General features: G+C 39.0%; 1 non-coding gene across 1 annotated transcript; it reads right to left on the minus strand.

The window, feature by feature from the left end:
* Positions 1–7,012: 7,012 nt before the first annotated feature.
* Positions 7,013–7,120, minus strand: LOC148561930 (small nucleolar RNA R71). Its single transcript, XR_015887375.1, has one exon. It is a non-coding gene; the product is annotated as a small nucleolar RNA R71 (small nucleolar RNA).
* Positions 7,121–15,694: the final 8,574 nt, after the last annotated feature.

Below are 15,694 nucleotides of genomic sequence, written 5' to 3' on the forward strand. Positions count from 1 at the left end.
TAGAAACACCAAAGCAAAACGGGATTGTAGAGCGAAAACACCAGCACATTTTAGGTGTTGCTAGAGCACTACTATTTCAATCAAGAATTCCACATTGTTTTTGGCAATACATAGTTTCTCACGCTATTCACCTAATTAATAGGATGTCCAGCACTAAACTAGATAATGCTAGTCTTTATAAGCTTTTGTATGGTAATTTACCTGATTTTTCATATTTAAGAGTATTTGGTTCTCTTGCATAGGCCTCCACATTAACAAATTTAAGAACAAAATTAGACCCAAGAGTCAGAAAAAATAACTTTTCTCAGTTTTAAATTAGGAACAAAAGGTTTTCAACTTATTGATTTAAAATCAAAGTAAATTTTCATATCTAGAAATGTAACTTTCTATGAAACTCATTTTCCATTTTCACATTCCACTAGCACTGACATTCATGCGGTACCCACTCGTACTCCACAATGCATTGATCTTTTTCAATATGATACACTGGTGCACGAAATCGTGATTGTTCATTCCTTGGTAACGGTGCCAAAAACTTCATACGCACGTTCATAATCTTAGTTCTTTGTCACAACTTCGCACAACAAACCAGCAAGTGCACTGGGTCATCCAAGTAATAAACCTTACGTGAGTAAGGGTCGATCCCACGGAGATTGTCGGCTTGAAGCAAGCTATGGTCATCTTGTAAATCTCAGTCAGGCGGATTCAAATGGTTATGGAGATTTGATAATTAAAATATAAAATAGGATAGAAATACTTATGTAATTCATTGGTAGGAATTTCAGATAAGCGTATGGAGATACTTTTATTCCTTCTGAACCCCTGCTTTCCTACTGTCTTCATCCAATCATTCATACTCCTTTCCATGGCAAGCTTTATGTTGGGCATCACCGTTGTCAATGGCTACATCCCGTCCTCTCAGTGAAAATTGTCCAAATGCGCTGTCACCGCACGGCTAATCATCTGTCGGTTCTTGATCATGCTGGAATAGGATCCATTAATCCTTTTGCGTCTGTCACTACGCCCAGCACTCGCGAGTTTGAAGCTCATCACAGCCATCCCTTCCCAGATCCTACTCGGAATACCACAGACAAGGTTTAGACTTTCCGGATCTCAAGAATGGCCGCCAATAATTCTAGCCTATACCACGAAGACTCTGATCGTAGATCAGGAGGCTAAGAGATATGCATTCAAGCTTGTTTTCATGTAGAACGGAAGTGTTTGTCAGGCACGCGTTCATAGGTGAGAATGGTGATGAGCGTCACATAATCATCACATTCATCATGTTCTTGTGTGCGAATGAATATCTTAGAGAAGAAATAGGCTTGAGTTGAATAGAAAAATAATAGTACTTTGCATTAATTCATGAAGAACAGCAGAGCTTCACACCTTAATCTATGGTGTGTAAAAACTCTACCGTTGAAAATACATAAGAACAAGGTCTAGGCATGGCCAAATGGCCAGCCTCTCTAAACGTGTACACAATGATCTAAAGATGAACAAAAGATATAAAATAAATCACTAAAAGTAATTTTTATACTAGACTAGTGACTAGGGTTACATAAGATAAGTAAATGATGGAGAAGTCCACTTCCGGGCCCACTTGGTGTGTGCTTGGGCTGAGCATTGAGATTTCATGTGTAGAGACTCTTTTGTAGTTGAACGCCAGTTTGTAGCCTGTTTCTGGCGTTTAACTCTGGTTTGTAACCTGTTTCTGGCGTTTAACTCCAGAATAGGGTAGGGAGTTGGCGTTTGAACGCCAGTTTGCGTCATCAAAACTCATGCAAAGTATGGACTATTATATATTGATGGAAAGCCCTGGATGTCTACTTTTCAACGCAATTGAGAGCACACCATTTGAGTTTCTGTAGCTCCAGAAAATCTATTTCGAGTGCAGGAAGATCAGAATCCAACAGCATCTGCAGTCCTTCTTTAGCCTCTGAATCTGATTTTTGCTCAAGTCCCTCAATTTCAGCCAGAAATTACCTGAAATCACAAAAAAAACACACAAACTCATAGTAAAGTCCAGAAATGTAATTTTTATTTAAAAACTAATAAAAATTTATTAAAAACTAACTAAATCATACTAAAAACTATGTAAAAACAATGCCAAAAAGCGTATAAATTATCCGCTCATCACAACACCAAACTTAAACTGTTGCTTGTCCCCAAGCAACTAAAAATCAAATAGGATAAAAAGAAGAGAATATACTATAAATTCCAAAATATCAATGAAACTTAGCTCCAATCAGATGAGCGGGACTAGTAGCTTTTTGCCTCTGAACAGTTTTGGCATCTCACTTTATCCTTTGACGTTCAGAATGATTGGCATCTATAGGAACTCAGAATTCAGATAGTGTTATTGATTCTCCTAGTTCAGTATGTTGATTCTTGAACACAACTACTTTCTGAGTCTTGGCCGTGGCCCTAAGCACTTTGTTTTCCAGTATTACCACCGGATACATAAATGCCACAGACACATAACTGGGTGAACCTTTTCAGTTTGTGACTCAGCTTTGCTAGAGTTCCCAGTTAGAGGTGTCTAGGGTTCTTAAGCACACTCTTTTTTTTTCTTTGGACCTTGACTATAACCGCTCAGTCTCAAGTTTTCACTTGACACCTTCATGCCACAAGCACATGGTTAGGGACAGCTTGGTTTAGCCGCTTAGGCCAGGATTTTATTCCTTTGGGCCCTCCTATCCATTGATGCTCAAAGCCTTGGATCCTTTTTTATTATCCTTGCCTTTTGGTTTTAAGGGCTATTGACTTTTTCTGCTTGTGATGAGTGGATAATTTATACGCTTTTTGGCATTATTTTTAGTATGTTTTTAGTAGGATCTAGTCACTTTTAGGGATGTTTTCATTAGTTTTTATGTTAAATTCACATTTCTGGACTTTACTATGAGTTTGTGTGTTTTTCTATGATTTCAGGTATTTTCTGGCTGAAATTGAGGGACTTGAGCAGAAATCAGATTCAGAGGTTGAAAAAGGACTACTGATGCTGTTGGATTCTGACCTCCCTGCACTCAAAGTGGATTTTCTGGAGCTACAGAACTCGAAATGGCGCGCTTCCAATTGCGTTGGAAAGTAGATATCCAGGGCTTTCCAGCAATATATAATAGTCCATACTTTGGCCAAGAATTGATGACGTAAACTGGCGTTCAACGCCAGCCTTCTGCCCAAATCTGGCATCCAGCGCCAGAAAAGGATCCAAAACCAGAGTTGAACGCCCAAACTGGCACAGAAACTGGCGTTCAACTCCACAAATGGCCTCTGCACGTGCTACACTTAAGCTCAGCCCAAACACACACCAAGTGGGCCCAGGAAGTGGATTTATGCATCAATTACTTACTCATGTAAACCCTAGTGACTAGTTTATTATAAATAGGACATTTTACTAGTCTTTTTGACAATCTTTGGTCTCAGTTTTAATCCATTGTTCATCTTAGGAGACTATTGATCACGTTTTAGGGGGCTGGCCATCTCGGCCATGCCTGGACCTTCACTTATGTATTTTCAACGGTAGAGTTTCTACACTCCATAGATTAAGGTGTGGAGCTCTGCTGTTCCTCAAAGATTAATGCAAAGTACTACTGTTTTCTATTCAATTCTTCTTATTTCTCTTCTAAGATATCCATTCGCACCCAAGAACGTGATGAAGGTGATGATTATGTGTGACGCTCATCATCCTTCTCCCTTATGAACGCGTGCCTGACAAACACTTCTGTTCTACATGAAATAAGCTAGAATGAGTATCTCTTAGATCTCCTAACCAGAATCTTCGTGGCGAAAGCTAGAATGATGGCGGCATTCAAGAGAATCCGGAAGGTCTAAACCTTGTCTGTGGTATTCTGAGTAGGATTCAATGATTGAATGACTGTGACGAGCTTCAAACTCGCGAGTGCTGGGCGTTAGTGACAGACGCAAAAGGAGGGTGAATCCTATTCCAGCATGATCGGGAACCGACAGATGAATAGCCGTGCCGTGACAGGGTGCGTGAGCATATTATTCACTGAGAGGAGGGGATGTAGCCACTGACAACGGTGATGCCCTTGCATACAGCCAGCCATGGAAAGGAGTAAGACAGATGGGATGAAGATAGTAGGAAAGCAGAGGTTCAGAGGAACGAAAAGCATCTCCATTCGCTTATCTGAAATTCTTACCAATGATTTACATAAGTATCTCTATCTCTATTTTAATATAATATTCGAAAACACCATTATCACTTTATATCTGCCTGACTGAGATTTACAAGGTGACCATAGCTTGCTTCATACCAACAATCTCCGTGGGATTCGACCCTTACTCACGTAAGGTATTACTTGGACGACCCAGTGCACTTGCTGGTTAGTTGTATCGAAGTTGTGACAAATTATGAATTAAAATCAGAGCACCAAGCTTTGGAGCCATTACCAGGGATTGTTTGAGCCTGGACATCACAATTTTGTGCACCAAGTTTTTGGCGCCGTTGCCGGGGATTGTTTGAGTTCTCGGCAAGCTTTTGGTCCGGTAACATCAGTGCCAGATTCCCTTTTGATCCGGCAACAGCACCAAGTTTTTGGCGCCATTGCCGGGGATTGTTTGAGTTTGGACAACTGACGGTTCATCTTGTTGCTCAGATTAGGTAATTTTCTTTTTATTTTATTTTCAAAAATTTTTCAAAAATATTTCTAAAATTTTCTCAATTGTTTTCGAAAAAAAAAAAGTTTTCAAAAAAATTTTATTCAAAATTTTTAAGAATGAATTCTAGTGTTTCATGATGATTTGTTGAATCCTGGCTGGCTGTAAGCCATGTCTAATCTTTTGGACTGGGGTTTCAACTTACCATCACAAAAGAAGAGATTCTCACACATTTAGTTGTTCTATACTTGAAAAGTATCCATATCTGCTGAAGCTTGGCTGGCCATTGGCCATGTCTAGTGTTTTGGACTGGAGCTTTCATTGAAAGCTTGGCTGGCTAGTGAGCCATGTCTAATTCTTGGACTGAAGCTTTAGACTAACATGGCAAGATTCCTGGAATTCATGTTAAAAATTTTGGAATCCTTATTTTTTTCTTTTTCAATTAATTTTCGAAAAAAAAAATCCGAAAAAAAATTAGAAAATCATAAAAATCAAAAATATTTTTCTGTTTCTTGTTTGAGTCTTGAGTCATATCATAAGTTTGGTGTCACTTGCATATGCATCTAGCATTTTTCGAAAATTTCATGCATTCATAGTGTTCTTCATGATCTTCAAGTTGTTCTTGGTAAGTCTTCTTGTTTGATCTTGATGATTTTTTGTTTTGTGTCTTTTCATGTTTATCATATGCATTTTTGAATTCTTAGTGTCTAAGCATTAAAGAATTCTAAGTTTGGTGTCTTGCATGTTTTCTTTGCATTAAAAATTTTTCAAAAATATGTTCTTGATGTTCATCATGTTCTTCATAGTGTTCTTGGTGTTCATCTTGACATTCATAGCATTCTTGCATGCATTCATTGTTTTGATCTAAAAATTTCATGCATTGCATATTTTTCATGTTTTTCATAAAAATTTCAAAAATCAAAAAAATATCTTTCCCTTTTTCTCTCATCAAATTCGAAAATTTGGATTGACTTTTTCAAAAATTTTTAAAATCAAATTGTTTCTCATGAGTCAAATCAAATTTTCAATTTGAAAATCTTATCTTTTTCAGATCTTTTTCAAAATTCAAATCTTTTTCAAAATTCTTAGTTATTTTCGAAAATTCCAAAAATATTTTTCAAAAATATTTTTCTTATTTTTATATCAAATTTTCGAAAATAACATAATCAATTAATGTTTTGATTTAAAAATTTGAAGTTTGTTACTTGCTTGTTAAGAAAGATGCAAACTTTAAGTTCTAGAATCATATCTTGTGATTTCTTATGAACCAAGTCATTAATTGAAATTTTAAAAATAAAATCTTTTTCAAAACTAATTTCAATCATATCTTTTCAAAAATATCTTCTTATCTTATCTTTTTCAAAAATATCTTTTCAAAATATCTTTTCTAGCTTCCTAACTTCTTATCTTTTCAAAAATTGTTTCAACTAACTAACTAACTTTTTGTTTATTTCTTAACTTTTTCAAAACTACCTAACTAACTCTCTCTCTCTAATTTTCGAAAATATCTCCCCTCTTTTTCAAAAATTTCTTTTTTTTTATTAACTAATTATCTTTATTTTTAAATTTTAAAAATTTTTCGAAAATTTCTAACATTTTTCAAAAACCATTTTTCAAAAATCACTCACTCCTTTTCAAAAATAATTTTCGAAAATTATACCTCCCCCATCCTATTCTATTTATTCATTCATATCCTAACATCTCATCTCACATCTCTTCCATTCTCACAGTTGTGTTTCTTCCTTTATATTACATTCTTTGTCTCCCCCTTTTCTTCCACTCACAAAAGGATCCCTATACTGTGGTATAAAGGATCTCTATTATTATTATTATTTTTCTGTGCCTTCTTCTTTGTCATATGAGCAGGAGCAAGGATAAGAACATTCTTGTGGAAGCAGATCCAGAACCTGAAAGGACTCTGAAGAGAAAATTAAGAGAAGCTAAAATACAACAATCCAGAGATAATCTTTCAGAAATTTTTGAACAGGCAGAGGAGATGGCAGCCGAAAATAATGATAATGTAAGGAAGATGCTTGGTGACTTTACTGCACCTAATTCCAATTTACATGGAAGAAGCATCTCCATTCCTGCCATTGGAGCAAACAACTTTGAGCTGAAACCTCAATTAGTTTCTCTAATGCAGCAGAACTGCAAGTTTCATGGACTTTCATTGGAAGATCCTTTTCAGTTCTTAACTAAATTCTTGCAGATATGTGATACTGTTAAGACTAATGGAGTAGATCCTGAAGTCTACAGGCTCATGCTTTTCCCTTTTGCTGTAAGAGACAGAGCTAGATTATGGTTGGATTCTCAACCCAAAGACAGCCTGAACTCTTGGGATAAGCTGGTCACGGCTTTCTTATCCAAGTACTTTCCTCCTCAAAAGCTGAGCAAGCTTAGAGCTGATGTTCAAACCTTCAGACAGAAAGAAGGTGAATCCCTCTATGAAGCTTGGGAAAGATACAAACAGTTGACCAAAAAGTGTCCTTCTGACATGCTTTCAGAATGAACCATCCTGGATATATTCTATGATGGTTTATCTGAGCTATCAAAGATGTCACTGGACACCTCTGCAGGTGGATCCATTCACCTAAAGAAAACGCCTGCAGAAACTCAAGAACTCATTGACATGGTTGCTAATAACCAGTTCATGTACACTTCTGAAAGGAATCCTGTAAGCAATGGGAGGCCTATGAAGAAGGGAGTTATTGAAGTTGATACTCTGAATGCCATACTGGCTCAGAACAAAATATTGACTCAGCAAGTCAATATGATTTCTCAGAGTCTGCATGGAATGCAAGTTGCATCCAACAGTACTCAAGAGGCATCTTCTGAAGAAGAAGCCTATGATCCTGAGAACCCTGCAATAGCAGAGGTAAATTACTTAGGTGAACCTTATGGAAACACCTATAACTCATCATGGAGAAATCATCCAAATTTCTCATGGAAGGATCAAAAGCCTCAACAAGGCTTTAATAATGGGGGAAGAAACAGGTTTAGCAATAGCAAACCTTTTCCATCATCAACTCAGCAACAGACAGAGAACTCTGAACAAAATGCTTCTAATTTAGCAAATCTAGTCTCTGATCTATCTAAGGCCACTGTAAGTTTCATGAATGAAACAAGGTCTTCCATTAGAAATTTGGAAGCACAAGTGGGCCAGCTGAGTAAAAGGATCACTGAAATCCCTCCTAGTACTCTCCCAAGCAATACAGAAGAGAACCCAAAAGGAGAGTGCAAGGCCATTGACATAAGCGCCATGGCCGAACCTGTGAGGAAAGGAGAGGACGTGAATCCCAAGGAGGAAGACCTCCTGGGACGTCCAGTGGTCAATAAGGAGCTTCCCTCTGAGGAACCAAAGGAATCTGAGACTCATCTAGAGACCATAGAGATTCCATTGAACCTCCTTATGCCCTTCATGAGCTCTGATGAGTATTCCTCTTCTGAAGAGAATGAGGATGTTACTGAAGAGCAAACTGCCAAGTTTCTTGGTGCAATCATGAAGCTGAATGCTAAATTGTTTGGCATTGATACTTGGGAAGTTGAACCTCCCTTGTTCATCAATGAACTAAGTGATCTGGATCAACTGACATTGCCTCAGAAGAGACAGGATCCTGGAAAGTTCATAATCCCTTGTACCATAGGCACCATGATCTTTAAGGCTCTGTGTGACCTTGGTTCAGGGATAAACCTCATGCCCCTCTCTGTAATAGAGAAACTGGGAATCTATGGGGTGCAAGCTGCTAAAATCTCACTAGAGATGGCAGACAGCTCAAGAAAACAGGCTTATGGACAAGTAGAAGATGTATTAGTAAAGGTTGAGGGCCTTTACATCCCTGCTGATTTCATAGTCCTGGATACTAGAAAGGAAGAGGATGAATCCATCATCCTAGGAAGACCTTTCCTGGCCACAGCAAGAGCTGTGATTGATGTTGACAGAGGTGAAATATTCCTTCAATGGAATGAGAACTCCCTTGTATTCAAAACTCAAGGATCCCCCTCTGCAACCATGGAGAGGAAGCAGGAAAAGCTTCTCTCCCAGCAGAGTCAACCAGAGCCCCCACAGTCAAACTCTAAGTTTGGTGTTGGGAGGCCACAACCAAACTCTAAGTTTGGTGTTGAACTCCCATATCCAAACTCTAAGTTTGGTGTTGGAGAGTCTCAACAAAGCTCTGCACATCTGTGAGGCTCCATGAGAGCCCACTGTCAAGCTATTGACATTAAAGAAGCGCTTGTTGGGAGGCAACCCAATGATTATCTAATTCTTGTTTTTATTATTTTTCATGTTTTCTTAGGTTCATGATCATGTGGAGTCACAAAATAAAATATAAAAATTGAAAACGGAATCAAGAACAGCAGAAGAAAAACTACACCCTGGAGGAGCATCTGTCTGGCGTTCAGCGCCAGAACAGAGCATGGTTCTGGCATTCAACGCCAGAAATGGCACACAGATGGGCTGAACGCCCAAAATGGCCACCAACCTGGCGCTGAACGCCCAGAGTTGGGTACAAAGGCATTTTTACATGCCTAATGGGTGCAGGGATGTAAATCCTTGAACACCTCAGGATCTGTGGACCCCACAGGATCCACTCAGGATCTGTGGACCCCACAGGATCCCCACTACCTCCACTCATTTCTTCTCACCACTCTCTTTCACACAACCCCACAAACACTCTTCCCTAAAAACCCCTCACCAATCACCTCAATCTCTCTTCCCCACTAAACCTTCACCACTCACATCCATCTCCTCTTCCCCATAAACCTACCTCATAAACTCCACCTACCTTCAAAATTCAAAACCAATTTCCCACCCAAACCCACCCATATGGCCGAACCTTAACCCCCCCTCCCTTCCCTATATAAAGCCATCCATTCTTCTTCAAATTCACACAACACACCCCTCTACACTTCTCTTGGCCGAAACCACATCTCCCTCTCCCTCTCCATATTTCTTCTTCTTCTTCTATTCTTTTGTTTATTGCTCGAGGGCGAGCAATATTCTAAGTTTGGTGTGGTAAAAGCATAGCTTTTTTGTTTTTCCATTACCATTGATGGCACCCAAGACCGGAGAATCCTCTAGAAGAGGGAAAGGGAAGACAAAAGCTTCCACATCCGAGTCATGGGAGATAGAAAGATTCATCTCTAAAGCCCATCAAAACCACTTCTATGATGTTGTGGCCAAGAAGAAGGTGATCCCTGAGGTCCCTTTTAAACTCAAAAGAAATGAGTATCCGGAGATCCGACATGAAATTCAAAGAAGAGGTTGGGAAGTTCTAACAAATCCCATCCAACAAGTCGGCATCCTAATGGTTCAAGAGTTCTATGCCAATGCATGGATCACCAAGAACCATGATCAAAGTAAGAACCCGGATCCAAAGAACTATGTTACAATGGTTCGGGGGAAATACTTAGATTTTAGTCCGGAGAATGTGAGGTTGGCGTTCAACTTGCCATACATGGAAGAAAACGCACGCCCCTACACAAGGAGAGTCAACTTTGATCAAAGGTTGGACCAAGTCCTTATGGACATATGTGTAGAAGGAGCTCAATGGAAGATTGACTCCAAAGGCAAGCCGGTTCAACTAAGAAGATTGGACCTCAAGCCTATAGCTAGAGGATGGTTGGAGTTTATTCAATGCTCAATCATTCCCACTAGCAACCGGTCTGAAGTTACTATAGACCGGGCCATCATGATCCATAGCATCATGATTGGAGAAGAGGTGGAAGTTCATGAGATTATACCTCAAGAACTCTACAAGGTGGCTGACAAGTCCTCCACCATGGCAAGGTTAGCCTTTCCTCACCTCATTTGCCACCTATGCAATTCAGCTGGGATTGACATAGAAGGAGATATCCTCATTAAAGAGGAAAAGCCCATCACTAAGAAAAAGATGGAGCAAGCAAGAGAGCCCACTCATGGAGCTCAAGAGGCGTATGAAGCTCATCACCATGAGATTTCGGAAATGCCTCAAATGCACTTTACTCCACAAAACTATTGGGAGCACATCAACACCTCCCTAGAAGAATTAAGTTCCAATATGGGACAACTAAGGGTGGAACATCAAGAGCACTCCATCATGCTTCATGAAATAAGAGAAGATCAAAAAGCAATGAGGGAGGAGCAACAAAGACAAGGAAGAGACATAGAAGAGCTCAAGGACATCATTGGTTCCTCAAGAAGGAAACGCCACCATCACTAAGGTGGATTCATTCCTTGTTCTTCTTTCTTCTGTTTTTCGTTTTCTATGTTATGTGCCTATCTATGTTTGTGTCTTCACTACATGATCATTAGTAGTTAGTAACTTTGTCTTAAAGATATGAATGTCCTATGAATCCATCACCTCTCTTAAATGAAAAATGTTTTAATTCAAAAGAACAAGAAGTACATGAGTTTCGAATTTATCCTTGAACTTAGCTTAATTATATTGATGTGGTGACAATGCTTCTTGTTTTCTGATTGTATGCTTGAACAGTGCATATGTCTTTTGAAGTTGTTGTTTAAGAATGTTAAATATGTTGGCTCTTGAAAGAATGATGACTAGGAGACATGTTATTTGATAATCTGAAAAATCATAAAAATGATTCTTGAAGCAAGAAAAAGCAGCAAAAAAACAAAGCTTGCAGGAAAAAAAAAAAGAGAAAGAAAAAAAAAATAGGCGAAAAAAAAAATAGAAAGAAAAAGAAAAAGCAAGCAGAAAAAGCCAATAACCCTTAAAACCAAAAGGCAAGGGCAAATAAAAAGGATCCCAAGGCTTTGAGCATCAGTGGATAGGAGGGCCTAAAGGAATAAAATCCTGGTCTAAGCGGCTAAACCAAGCTGTCCCTAACCATGTGCTTGTGGCGCGTAGGTGTCAAGTGAAAACTTGAGACTGAGCGGTTAAAGTCAAGGTCCAAAGCAAAAACAAAGAGTGTGCTTAAGAACCCTGGACACCTCTAATTGGGGACTTTAGCAAAGCTGAGTCACAATCTGAAAAGGTTCACCCAATTATGTGTCTGTGGCATTTATGTATCCGGTGGTAATACTGGAAAACAAAGTGCTTAGGGCCACGGCCAAGACTCATAAAGAAGCTGTGTTCAAGAATCATCATACTGAACTAGGAGAGTCAATAACACTATTCGAAATCTGAAGTTCCTATAGATGCCAATCATTCTGAACCTCAATGGATAAAGTGAGATGCCAAAACTATTCAAGAGGCAAAAAGCTATAAGTCCCGTTCATATGATTACAGCTATGTTTCATTGATAGTTTGGAATTTATAGTATATTCTCTTCTTTTTATCCTATTTGATTTTCAGTTGCTTGGGGACAAGCAACAATTTAAGTTTGGTGTTGTGATGAGCGGATAATTTATACGCTTTTTGGCATTGTTTTTAGTATGTTTTTAGTAGGATCTAGTCACTTTTAGGGATGTTTTCATTAGTTTTTATGTTAAATTCACATTTCTGGACTTTACTATGAGTTTGTGTGTTTTTCTGTGATTTCAGGTATTTTCTGGCTGAAATTGAGGGACTTGAGCAGAAATCAGATTCAGAGGTTGAAAAAGGACTACTGATGCTATTGGATTCTGACCTCCCTGCACTCAAAGTGGATTTTCTGGAGCTATAGAACTCGAAATGGCGCGCTTCCAATTGCGTTGGAAAGTAGACATCCAGGGCTTTCCAGCAATATATAATAGTCCATACTTTGGCCAAGAATTGATGACGTAAACTGGCGTTCAACGCCAGCCTTCTGCCCAAATCTGGCGTCGAGCGCCAGAAAAGGATCCAAAACCAGAGTTGAACGCCCAAACTGGCACAGAAACTGGCGTTCAACTCCACAAATGGCCTCTGCACGTGTTACACTTAAGCTCAGCCCAAACACACACCAAGTGGGCCCAGGAAGTGGATTTATGCATCAATTACTTACTCATGTAAACCCTAGTGACTAGTTTATTATAAATAGGACCTTTTACTAGTCTTTTTGACAATCTTTGGTCTCAGTTTTAATCCATTGTTCATCTTAGGAGACTATTGATCACGTTTTAGGGGGCTGGCCATCTCGGCCATGCCTGGACCTTCACTTATGTATTTTCAACGGTAGAGTTTCTACACTCCATAGATTAAGGTGTGGAGCTCTGCTGTTCCTCAAAGATTAATGCAAAGTACTACTGTTTTCTATTCAATTCTTCTTATTTCTCTTCTAAGATATCCATTCGCACCCAAGAACGTGATGAAGGTGATGATTATGTGTGACGCTCATCATCCTTCTCCCTTATGAACGCGTGCCTGACAAACACTTCTGTTCTACATGAAATAAGCTAGAATGAGTATCTCTTAGATCTCCTAACCAGAATCTTCGTGGCGAAAGCTAGAATGATGGCGGCATTCAAGAGAATCCGGAAGGTCTAAACCTTGTCTGTGGTATTCTGAGTAGGATTCAATGATTGAATGACTGTGACGAGCTTCAAACTCGCGAGTGCTGGGCGTTAGTGACAAACGCAAAAGGAGGGTGAATCCTATTCCAGCATGATCGGGAACCGACAGATGAATAGCCGTGCCGTGACAGGGTGCGTGAGCATATTATTCACTGAGAGGAGGGGATGTAGCCACTGACAACGGTGATGCCCTTGCATACAGCCAGCCGTGGAAAGGAGTAAGACAGATGGGATGAAGATAGTAGGAAAGCAGAGGTTCAGAGGAACGAAAAGCATCTCCATTCGCTTATCTGAAATTCCTACCAATGATTTACATAAGTATCTCTATCTCTATTTTAATATAATATTCGAAAGCACCATTATCACTTTATATCTGCCTGACTGAGATTTACAAGGTGACCATAGCTTGCTTCATACCAACAATCTCCGTGGGATTCGACCCTTACTCACGTAAGGTATTACTTGGACGACCCAGTGCACTTGCTGGTTAGTTGTATCGAAGTTGTGACAAATTATGAATTAAAATCAGAGCACCAAGCTTTGGAGCCATTACCAGGGATTGTTTGAGCCTGGACATCACAATTTCGTGCACCAGCTTGCTTTTTCTTTTTCTTTTTCTTTATAATTTAAAATTTTTTTTGCCAATTTTTTTCTTTCTTTTTTCTTTTTTTTTCTGCAAGCTTTGTTCTTCACTGCTTTTTCTTGCTTCAAGAATCAATTATATGATTTTTCAGATTATCAAATAACATTTCTCCTTTTTTCATTATTCTTCAAGAGCCAACAATTTTAACATTCATAAACAACAAATTCAAAAGACATATGCACTGTTCAAGCATTCATTCAGAAAACAAAAAGTATTGTCACCACATCAAAATAATTAAACTAATTTCAAGGATGAATTCAAAACCATGTACTTCTTGTTCTTTTGTTTTTAGAACAGTTTTTATTTAAGAGAGGTAATGGATTCATAGGACATTCATAGCTTTAAGACATAGACACTTAAACACTAATGATCATGTAATAAAGACACAAACATAAATAAACATAAAGCACAGTAAACGAAAAACAAAAGAATAAGAACAAGGAGATTAAGGAACGGATCCACCTTAGTGAGGGTGGCGTCTTCTTCCTCTTGAAGAACCAATGGTGTTCTTGAGCTTCTCTATGTCTCTTCCTTGTCTTTGTTGCTCCTCCCTCATAGCTCTTTGATCTTCTCTAATCTCATAGAGGATGATGGAGTGCTCTTGGTGCTCCATCCTTAGTTGTCCCATGTTGGAACTTAATTCTCCTAGGAAAGTGTTGATTTGCTCCCAATAGTTTTGTGGAGGGAAGTGCATCCCTTGAGGCATCCCAGGAATTTCATGGTGAGGAATTTCCTCATACTCTTGTTGAGGTCCATGATCTCTTGTTTGCTCCATCCTTTTCTTGGTGATGGGCTTGTCGTCATCAATGAGGATGTCTCCCTCTATGTCAATTCCAGCTGAATTGCAGAGGTGACAAATGAGGTGAGGAAAGGCTAACCTTGCCGAAGTGGAGGACTTGTCAGCCACCTTGTAGAATTCTTGAAGTATAATCTCATGAACTTCCACTTCCTCCCCAATCATGATACTATGGATCATGATGGCCCGGTCTACAGTAACTTCAGACCGGTTGCTAGTAGGAATAATTGAGCGTTGAATGAACTCCAACCATCCTCTAGCTACAGGCTTAAGGTCCGGTCTTCTCAATTGAACCGGTTTGCCTCTTGAGTCAACTTTCCATTGAGGTCCTTCCACACATATGTCCATGAGGACTTGGTCCAATGATAAATCACTATTTCATGGTTTATCATGTGCTCAATTGAGTGGTTTTTATCAACTCTTCACCCACTTATTCATACAATTGGCATGGTTTTACATTTGCCTTCCTAATTATGTGCTTTGATTGAAAACATGTTTCTTTGGCCTTAAGTTCCCTATGTTTAAATCCTCTCTTATTACCATTAGATGCCTTGATATGCGTGTTAAGTGATTTCAAAGATTACAGGGCAGGAATGGCTCAGAGGATGGAAAGGAAGCATGCAAAAGTGGAAGGAATACAAGAAGTTAGAGAAATTGCTAAGCTGTTCAGCCTGACCTCTTCGCACTCAAACGGCTATAACTTTAGCTACAGAGGTCCAAACGATGCGGTTCCAGTTGCGTTGGAAAGCTAATATCTGGGGTTTCGATTTGATATATAATATGCCATAGTTTCCCTGACGCTAGGTGACGCGAACACGCGCTCCACGCGGACGCGTCGCATTTCCAAAAATCAGCGTGGCAGTTTTCTTCTCCAGCGATTTTTGGGCTGTTTTCGACCCAATTTGCGGCCCAGAAAACACATATTAGAGGCATAAAGTGGGAGAATCCATTCATTCATAATAACCAGCTCACAATTCATAATTTTAAGTTTTAGATGTAGTTCTTAGAGAGAGAGGTTCTCTCCTCTCTCTTAGGATTAGGATTTAGGATTTCTTTGCTTTCAGGATTGTTTCTTTTTATCAGGTTCAATTTTCTTTTTAATTTATTATCTTCCCAATTTAACTTATGAACTTTTCTATGTTACAGATGATTCTTTTAATTAATTTTATTTGAGATATTTCAGTTTATTACTGCTCTCTTTTATTTATGTTACTGTTGCTTC

The sequence above is a fragment of the Arachis ipaensis genome, chromosome B6 (genome assembly GCF_059453495.1).
Source record: "Arachis ipaensis isolate K30076 ecotype BB chromosome B6, ASM5945349v1, whole genome shotgun sequence".
NCBI lineage: Eukaryota > Viridiplantae > Streptophyta > Magnoliopsida > Fabales > Fabaceae > Arachis > Arachis ipaensis.